The 10142-nt window shown below is 41.2% G+C and overlaps 1 long non-coding RNA gene across 1 annotated transcript; it reads left to right on the plus strand.

The window, feature by feature from the left end:
- Positions 1-671: 671 nt before the first annotated feature.
- Positions 672-8369, plus strand: LOC118175776. Its single transcript, XR_004755127.1, has 3 exons — positions 672-824; positions 5492-5628; positions 7498-8369. It is a non-coding gene; the product is annotated as an uncharacterized LOC118175776 (long non-coding RNA).
- The last annotated feature ends 1773 nt before the right edge of the window (positions 8370-10142 follow it).

The raw sequence follows: 10142 nt of genomic DNA on the forward strand, positions 1-10142 counted from the left end.
TTCCTTAGGCTGGCAAGGTAACTCTGCTTTCCTGTATGTGAGCTATTGTCAACTTACTTATGAAGGGGGATAATTACCCAAACTGGTGAATTATCAAAACATGCCAAACGGCAGCCCTCCTCCCCATTAGCTTTTTGTCAGTACTTGGTTCCTTTTTTTTTCTCCTTGAAGTTGCTGTGCTTATCCTCCCTCCTGTGTGCACTAACTGATTACACTGATATAATTCCACTGAATTTGAGGGGATTATTTTCTGAATTATCCTGGTGAGTCACCCTTCTGTCCTGCGATCAGTTGCCCTGATCACGGTTGTATTTCAGGGTGTAAAATCAGTGTAACTGTCAGAAGCTATGAATTATGGAGGCAGGACTCATTACCCCTCAGGGAATCATGCAGCTCTCCTGTAACTTGCCTGAAGATACCTGAGTTGAATCTCCTGAGACTCCAGAAGTTTATCTCCAGCTGCTCTGACTACATCTAATTTATTTTCTAGTTGTTGCAGGTTTTTTTCTTTCCATCTTCCCTCTGCACAATTTTCCATCTCTTTGCATCCTCATTTCTTTTCCTCATTATTGCTTTTGCTTTTTAGCTGCGTGTTACAATAAAGTGTGCTTTTCTAACGTGTTTCCACATGAGGCTGTGCTGGAGCTTGGGCTGCAGTGAAAGGAAAGATACTAAAAATATATCAAGAAGTACACTGTTGGGTAATTTAAAAACTAATATGTCTTGTGTTAGCCAAACAATAGAGCATTTGATAAGCTGTGCACTGCTGAGAGGATCATTTTCAAAGGGTCATCCACCTGCAGTACAGAATCCACAGATAAGAGGTATGCTTTGGGTTGACCTCCCAGCCAAGAATCCTCTCCACCCTTTCCCTTCTGTCTTTGGGGTGGAGGTGAGGATGCTAGAGCGAGGGGCTAGGACGTTTGACAAGATTTTTCATTGTGAGAAGAAATGACAAAATGGAAAGGAAGGATAGGGGTGGCGAGGGATGGAAAAGATTAATAATTGTTTCCTTGGCAACTGAAACCGTGGCGCCTCATGCAGGAATCCCTGACAGAAATCCTAGAGGAAGCTGGGCGAGATGATCACAATGGTCTCTTCTGCCTTCAGACTGTTGCAGGCTAAGTTTACACATCACAGCGTGGTGCTGCATAAAGAGATCGAGTCAGCGCTAAATGGAAACCAGAAGCTGTATGGCTGTAAGAGACCCTTGGGAAGAGAAGCCCCATTGTCTCCCTTTTATAAAATGAGGGTTTTTTTTACAAAGCAAAAGATGAGAAGATTGAATAACCTGGCAAAGATTATTAAAATGTCTTTGGCAATGCGGAGAGCAAGCATGTTACCAGTCTCTGCCCGTCCCTCTCATCACTGGAGTGGGACCACATCCCCCTCAGCAGAAGGTCTGCTGAAGATGGTGCACAAGGAGGTGGCAGAATGGCAAAGGGAGTGGGAAGCAGGTGAAGCAGGCGCTGTGCAACGAGTGCCGTCTGCCCGCCGTGCAGGGCTGCGCCATGCAGGCACCACCAGCACAAAGGGGTCCCCGTCCTGCGCAGTGCTCTGCTGCAGCAGCAGTGAGTCTCCATGAGGGGATTTTCATGTAAGAACTGGGGCATAGATATGAATATTAATGAAAGTAAGATTGACTAACTTCATGCTATTAAAAGATTTCTGGTCCCAGAGAGTAGGTGGAGCCTTTTAAAAAATGTATAATGAAATATAATGTGATACATAACTTTAAGGGCATTAAGAATTTGGATTTTGATCCTTTCCAATTTTCTGTTTATATAATGCTTTGCAAGCATGAAATGGAAATATGCTTTCATTTGAACACTTCTTTTTCTTTTTTTTTTTTTTCTTTTTTTTTTTTTTTTTCCTCCTCTTCTATGTCCCACATACCAGTATTTGTTAATGCAGAATTTCATGGCCATGCATTCTGGTGAGCCACTTGGCAGTGGGCAGCTAGTATTGATTTCTGCTCCAAAAATAGAGCATCATCAAATGCTTGTATATCTATAAATGTATACCTGAATATATATATTTATTTATAAACACGGGTGTTGCAAAGTCATAAAAGACATATGAAGGTTAAATCAGAATTTCAATAAATAAATAACCTTCCCAGTTCCAATGTAAACTTTTGTGACACCTGTATATTTGATACATAAATGCTGGGGAGCATAATGTACTGCTCCATGCCTGTGAAAGGCATCCCCAGGCAAGATGCTGGCACATTACTATACCTGGAGTAGAAACTAGATTTGGAGCAGCAGAATTCCCAGACAGTCATGTTGGAAGGAAGCACTGCAGCATCAAGGCAGCCAGTCCACTTATTTTTGTCTGATCATGATGTTAAATAATTGCCGATGCCTGCATCACTCTCACTTACTTCTCAGAGTAGCTTAATGATAGGAAACCGGCTCTGTGAGTGATTCCCTGTACGAATGAGTAGAGCTGTTACATGTGTCTGTCTGATCCTCCGCAAGGAGCTAGCGGCTGTGGCAGTTCTGAGAAAGCAAAAAATGAAAGGATCCTTAGAGAGCCGGTATATATTTTTGTGCTCTTTGCTCTCTGTGATGGAGAAGGCTGGCGTAGAGCACAAAATGAAATTTATGTTCCCTGAGACTTTCTTCTGGGCTGGCACCGAGTACTCATGAGTAAAATACCGTGTCAGTAATGTGTCAGTGTGGCCATGTTCTCGAGTGCAGTGAGATGGGGCTACTACAAAGCATGCCAGCCAAAATAAGAAGGAAGAATCCTGCCTTCCTGCCTGACATATTTCTTAAAGGCAATTAGAAACGGAGTATATATGTGTGTATCTGGGTGTGTGACCATATAATGAGCATGTAAAATGTAGAATGCAAAGCTAAAAACACTGTGTTAGTTCTTTACTGCTCTCCTTTTTAAAATCTTGTGGCTTTTTTTTTTTTCCTCTTTTACTGCTTATTTTTTCATCCTATTAATATCCAAAATATCCTTTTCTTTGATGAATGTCATTTGGAGACCTGAATAGTGATGTCAGATAAATGTGTAGTTTTCATAATTTCACTTCCCTGAGAGGTAGCTATTCCCTTAGGGCAAAAAAAAGATGGAAGAAACTTAAGGGAAATAAAATGAAAGAGGAATTTAATTTTGTTATTTTGATTCATGGATACCCAAAATGAGACATCAAGCTTGGGATTCATTTCATCTAATGTTATCCATCTACAAGAAAAATACTAGGTATCGAAGCCTTCCTCTACAGACAAAGGAGAGAGATAGGTCAGACACCGGCCTCTGGCCTTGCCTGTCTTATCATGAAATGCGTATTATGCATATCATTTCTTTCCATTCACAACAAAGAAATATAGCATAGAGGCTGAGTTTCAAAGAAATGTATGCATGTAACTTCATTTTAAAAAGATCTACTGCATTTGTCCTGGCTGAATTAAGGAATGCAAGTTCTTTCCAAAGTAGATGTAGGAATGGTTTCATCCCACCGAAAATGAGAGGTCTATCAAGGATGTGGAACATTAAGCCAAAATGAGGAAATGCTGGATAAGTATTTCAGAGGAACAGAAACAGAGAGAGACGTCCCAGAGTAGGAGTCAAGCCTTCTGGAGGTTCAAGGAAGAATATTTCCAGTGTGATATTATCCAACCTTTTTAAGATGTACCAAATGTGCTTCCTTACAGAGAGGCAGGTCAGCTGGCTGGGCTAATTCACTAACTTGATTTAGGGAAACTAGCATGCTATCACCAACTTATATAAGTCACATCTTTGTTGCTTATCTTGAAGTCCTAGATCCTGGGGTCACGTCATTTAATAAAAACTCAGACTTTAAAAGGTCTGTCTTTTTCTTAGATTGTGGACTAAGACTTGGAGATGTGAATTGTAAAGGCTCCAGAAAAGGAAAAGCAGACACAAAAACAGATGTTAGTGATCCGTTAGCCAGCCTTATGATTTCTGAATACTCAGACTTGACCACCAAGCTGGCATTAACATAGTGTTAACATCTTGCATTGCCTGTCTTCCAATACTGTGTCAGCTCTGGTGTAGATAGAAGGAAAAAAGAATGCAATTCTCTGAATGGCCTTCCTCTTTTCTTCCCTATCCCCTGTGTGTTCATAAAGCCACACTGTGCCCTGTACTGCAGCTCAAGAGACATTCAGAGATGCAATTATGGTGCAAACCTAACAGGGTTATTACCACAAGAACACAACAAACCGCTCTAGCTAAAGTATGGGTATTGCAGGCCTGTGATGTTAAAACCAGACTTCCTTAAAGTGCCTTTGGTTGCAGACAATAAAAACAACTTGTATGGCAGAAGACCACCAAAAATAACTTTTAAAGAAAGGATCCATTTCTACAATGGCAGCATTTCATCTGATGTGCAGACCTTGGATCATAATTGAAAGTGAGACAGCCAAGGGAAGTAGTAGGTTTAGGCTATGGGAATTCAACTGAACAATGTTCTGCATTCAGATAATTGCACGAAATTGGGCTATTAGTGTAATTTTTGCAAATTGCAGTAACATAAAACAAAGTAAAATATTCCCACTGTACACATTCAACTAATGCACTAAAAAGGGAACGACAACTGGTTGCAGACAGAGCACAGAGGGCTCCCATTAACTATTCAGAGCTCTGTCCAAATATTGCTCTCAATCTTACAGGTTACTCAAATGGACTTTCAAAGGGAAACTCTTTTCATAAAATCGTAAGTAAATAAACATAATGTAATAGTGGTGGTTTTCACTGGCAAGGACGTTACTAACATGTCCTTTAGCTGACCTTAGAATAACGTTGCATAAAATATCACTGAGAAGAACTGGAGAAGGAAGGACTTCTGGCTCCAGCTGCTCGCTCCAGCAGCTCTCCTGACCAAATGTCAGCAGTAGCTGCAGCTCGTGCCTTTTCAGCTTCCTCCTGGCATAGGATTATTCGGTCCTGTGGCTTTCCCCTAGCTAAGAAAAAAGGTTATCAGCAGAGATGTCCCAAATTCTCCCTTGTCTTAATTTCTTAGCCTTCATTTTTCACCCTGTGCTCACCCCTGTGACTCGAACTCAGCATCTGGAATGAGTATCTGCAGAGGATGGTTTCAGAGGTGGCTTTTGTAAGCACAGCTTCAGCACGTTCGACTCATCCAGGCAGAGAAATGCTGGCCCACCACTGACCCGGGCTAATTATCCTAATGCTTTGAGCTCAGTCTGGCTAATGCCTACTGCCATGGTACCTGAGCAGGAGGACTGCAATTAATTATGCTTTTATCTTTATTGAATACTTGGATGCTCAGGAACATGTGCCAACCACATGACTGGCTGGGCTGCCAAGGGGAATGCCCGTGTCACTAACATCTCTGTGGGGTTTGGAAGCAATTTCCGAGCTGCCTGCCTCTTTTCTCCTGTTTTCGAAGACAGGGAAATAATTTTAATAACGTTTGTGATGATCGGAGAATATGATATCAAATAATCAATTCGGGTACCTAATTCAATTTTTCACTTGTGTTTTTCAGCTTGAACTCTGCATCGGAGTACAGCAGACAGCACCCTGTCAGCATCCTGTAACAAATGGAAGCGTAAAAGGTGGTCGAGTCCTGAAAAAAGTCCCTTAGTTCCGATTCATTTCTCTGTCACTAAAGTTAGCAGTGGGGTAAGCTTTTCAAGCCACCTGATGTGGCTCCCTGGATCCTGCTACGTGCTCTGTCTATGTGAGCCTTATAAGTTCAAAAGAGGGGATTTTTGCTGCTGTCCTCAACAGTTCATTACCATGCTGGTGTATCCCACTGGAGATCCAGACCCAAGTTTTCCTTTTTTTTGGATTAAATTCTTTCTGTTTCAAACATCGCCCTTAATAAACTCTTCTTTTCTTGACAATTAAGGCTTTTCAAGCGTTTTATGTCTCTTTATTACGTCTGCCTGTCACAAGCCTTCTCAACAGTCTTTGAGAGCTTCCTTGGGGCACAGCTGCACTGCGACGCACCGACGCACCGTGGTGTACATCCCCCTGAGGCAAAGCTGAATGAGCCACCTCCAAAGCAGGGACTGGGGCTTTGGCTATTCAGGGCAGCGAGACAAGGACCATCTTTTCTGGCCTGTTCCATTCAGTGCCTGTTCAGCTCAATACAACAGGGTTCTGGTTTGCAGGCAGGGTTTGTAGGCTTTACATTCAGAAAAGGAGAGGAGTGATCAAAGTAGGAAGAAGCTGGACGTAGCTCTGACTGCAGTGTTCAGTGCCGAACAAGGGTGGCTGGGGAGGGATAATGCTGTTCGAGGACAGTAATGTGAAATATGGCTTAGGAATCATGCAATTTGTGCCTCAAACGTAGCCCCAGATATAAGGTAAGTTTCTTGCTTTACACATAATCTGGGTGGCAACAGTTTGCTGCGAGATGGGGAAGCAAAGTGGGAAGAAAAGGTCTTAACAGGGACATACAGACAGGAAGACTGTAGGAAGATGAATGTGAATGAAGAAAAGACTAGACAACAGAAGTAGGGGTGTTTTGTGGCAGGTATTGAATGGGAGGGAGCCTGGGGTTGTAACTTTTGGAGGGACCAGAAACCATTAGCAGTAGGAAACCAAAGTAGACTTGAGGGAAGGAAGAAGGGTTCTTACAGCCTTTATAAGGAAGAAGGCCTCTTGCAGCTTTTATCTCAGGAAGGTCAAGCTACTATCATCTGTCAGCAGGAGGAAAAGCTCTCTAGAGGTGAATGGCATGGGCTAGATCTTAAAAGTGTTCATTCCAGCTGCTCCTGCTGAAATCTAGCAAAGCTTCTACTCACTGACTATTTGACTTAGTTATTTTTACTTTCCAAAACCACTGATCCCTGAGTCTGCAAAATCTATTGATCTACCTTCTTCGTTATGTAAATTAGGATAGCATTTGATTAATCTTTGGTATAATCTATATCTGGGCCAGACAGGAGGAAGCCTTATCTTTTTAAATGAAGCCCAAATGGTTTTCGAAATGGGAGATGCACCCTCAATTATGAAGTGATGATTGGAAACAGATGTGGGGGAGGATTTTGCAAAGTCTGGATTTTTTTTGGAAGTGTTTATTGACATTGCATAAAAAGGCAGGAAGGCTTGTTGATTCTGTTTTGTGGGAGGACTTTAATGGATGTGAACATAATGGACCTTTTTACTGAGCACTCTGTTTAAGATGGGATTACCAAGGATAATTTATAGTAAAGTCACTGTACTTGAAACTTACTTAGGTTCCAGATTTACTATAGACAAGACTTGGCTTGCTTAGTTTTGTGTGTTGTTCCGTAACACAAAGAAATAATGTAATTGTTGTCATGATCAATACTATAGTAGCTTGGAATGCATTAATTTTATCAGGGAAAGTTAGCAAAGTATATATGGAATTATTTTATGTAGTTCAGTGTATAAGGATGGAGAACAGTTTGATGGTACAAAATAGGTCTGCAGTGCCATTTCTGTATATGGTATGTCTGTGTGGTATAAAATTGTATTTTTAGAACAAAATGGGATAATTGAGGTCATGATTGTTTGCAGATATGAAGAAAAGAAGACTCTAGCCTCAGAGAGTGACATACCTCTCCATTGGAAGAACAACATTAAGTCCATTTAAGCTAACATATTGCAGCAGATGAACTTAAGAGACAGGAATTTGAGGCAGAGGGATTTGGCATGTGGTGGAAGTGAAGGAGTCAGAGGAGTCAATCCGCATAACCATTCTGAGGAAGAAGTGTACAATAAGACCAGACCATATTGATCTGGGAATGCTTTGGGTCTTTTTTATGTCACTTACCATGTGGCTTTCCACAGCATGCAACTTTGCAGAGAGTAAAAGAAAAGCCATCATGAATAAAAACACTCTCTGCTCCATTAGACACAAGTGTTGATAAGAAAACTAGATGTCTGAAGGTCCTCACTAAGCGAAGCTAGAACACCACCTTTGAATTCTTTTTTCAATGCGTGGTTCAGCAAATTGGAAAAATGCACAATAAATAAATAAATAAATAAATAAATATATCTGTTTCCTCACATATTTCAGCAACAGCAAAAGAGCAGGAGAATAAAATCTCTCTCTCTCTCTCTCTCTCTGATAAATACCATCCCCCTAAAGGCAAAAATATCATCAGCAGTTCTGGACACTAAATCCCAAATCAATAATAACTGGAAGTTAAATTACTGAGCAGTTGTCTGATTCCATCGGAAATAATGTTGATGGTCTCCAGTTCACTCCTGCATCTCTGAACTGGTACAAGTTTGAGAACCAGGCTTCTGGATTTGGATACTGCATACAGTACAAGAAGCAAGACAATTGGAAAGTACTTTCAGTTTTGTAGGAGGGTCTAATTTCACATCTTACCTTCCAGTAAAACATATGAGCCTTCTGAGGATGCTCTTACTTCTGTCATTGCAGTGTGGGTGCTCACTGCTGAGGTTTCAGCTTCCAGATATCCCGCTGTGTGTGTTTAGTTGTGAGGTTTCTATCCAAACTATTATTTGTTCTTTTTTCCCTTACGTTCTTCACAAAGCAAGCTCTCAGTTTCCAGGTGAAACCTGTCATCATTAATCTAATCATACTTTGCACAGCCTTTTATTATTATATATATTTTTTTGCATTCTCAGTCTTGCCCCTGTGACAAATCACAGTAGCCATCATAGTAATGGAAAGCTCAATAATGTCTAAAACTTCCTGGTGTATATGCAATGGGAAGTCATTCAGCAGTACATAAATAATCCTTGCTAGCCACACTGTTACAGAAGATTACTTCTGCTCTGCCCTCAAGCAGGGTGGCTACTATCTTTACCCACACAACCAAAGACCACAATAAGGTGCCACAGGAAAGAGAATTCCTCTCCTCCCAACTCACTCACTTTGTGTGATGACTGCATTTGTAAGCTGCAGAGTAGAACATAGTTACAATTATAGCTAATTTCGCTTTGTGAGTTTGCAAGTGACAATGTAGGAGAGCGTGTGAGAACCACAGATTCCAGGATCTCTGGTTTGTATTAATGTCCTAGCAAAATATAATGTATTTTTTCCAGAGTACTGTTTTAGTGAAATCTGAAGACTCCTGCCTATCTGTGCTTTACATATATGCATATATAGATTATTTATAGTGATGTTATAGTTGATCGTCATTCTTGACTTAAAATACTTGAATACTTGTCAGAAACATGTTAGTGTTTTTTTTCTTCCTTTTTTTTATTTTTTTATTTTTTTTTATTTTTTCTCTACCATAGGGAAAGGAAAAACAGGTCCCAGCATGTCATCCCTTCAAGGGGTATCTGGGCAAATTTCTTGCCATTTATTCTGTTGCATTTTTGTTCTGTGCATCTGCATTGGGTGAGAAGGACTGGAGAGAGAAGGTAGTGAAGATGCAGTGACAGAGTCTGAAGTCCTGAGGAAAGCACAAAGAGAAGTAGAAACAGACATGCTTGAAGCTGTGAACAAACAAAGTCCTTTGTCATAGTTTCTGTTGTACTCAGGAAAACAGGACTTTCTGGTTAACGATGTGAAGTATATTGAAGAAATAGCTGAAGGCTACGTAAAGAGCAGGAGAATAAACCTGCAGTGAGTGATAAAATTGTTGGGTGTCAGCTGCCACAAAGATGCCAAATACATGTGGATAACCCCTGGCCAGATTCACCGAGACAAACAGGTGAGTAAATCGCAGTCAGATTGCCATGTATTATGAGGTTTTCTGGGAAATCTGGGACTAAGGGAACTGCAAAAAGGGGTCAAGGAGACAACATGAAGACACCAAACCAGGCAACAGCATGATGATAAGTTGATACTACCGCTTAGGGGAGTAGGGGTACAGTCACAGAACAATGTTCCAGCATATGGGTCCAGTGAAGGTCTGTTACAAATGGGAGGCGAAGCAGGATGGAGGATCACATATGACTAGCGAAATTCCTTCCTACCTACTGGGAAACAACAGACTGAAACAAAGGATGAACTGTACCATAGCAGGTAGCTGCCTCACAGTTGTTGTTTCCATTGGGTTGTTATTTAACAATAGGAGCTGAGCTTGGAGGTGTCTGGTGGAAGGCGTGAAATGGCAAGGGAACGGTGAGCACACCATCCGATGTGACAGCTCCTAAATAAGCCCAGGAAGCCGGGAGATAACGTAAATACCGATTTGGTCTTAGTAGACACAGAAACTGGGGAACATGAACCTAAA

The sequence above is a fragment of the Oxyura jamaicensis genome, chromosome 1 (genome assembly GCF_011077185.1).
Source record: "Oxyura jamaicensis isolate SHBP4307 breed ruddy duck chromosome 1, BPBGC_Ojam_1.0, whole genome shotgun sequence".
Classification (NCBI taxonomy): Eukaryota; Metazoa; Chordata; class Aves; order Anseriformes; family Anatidae; genus Oxyura; species Oxyura jamaicensis.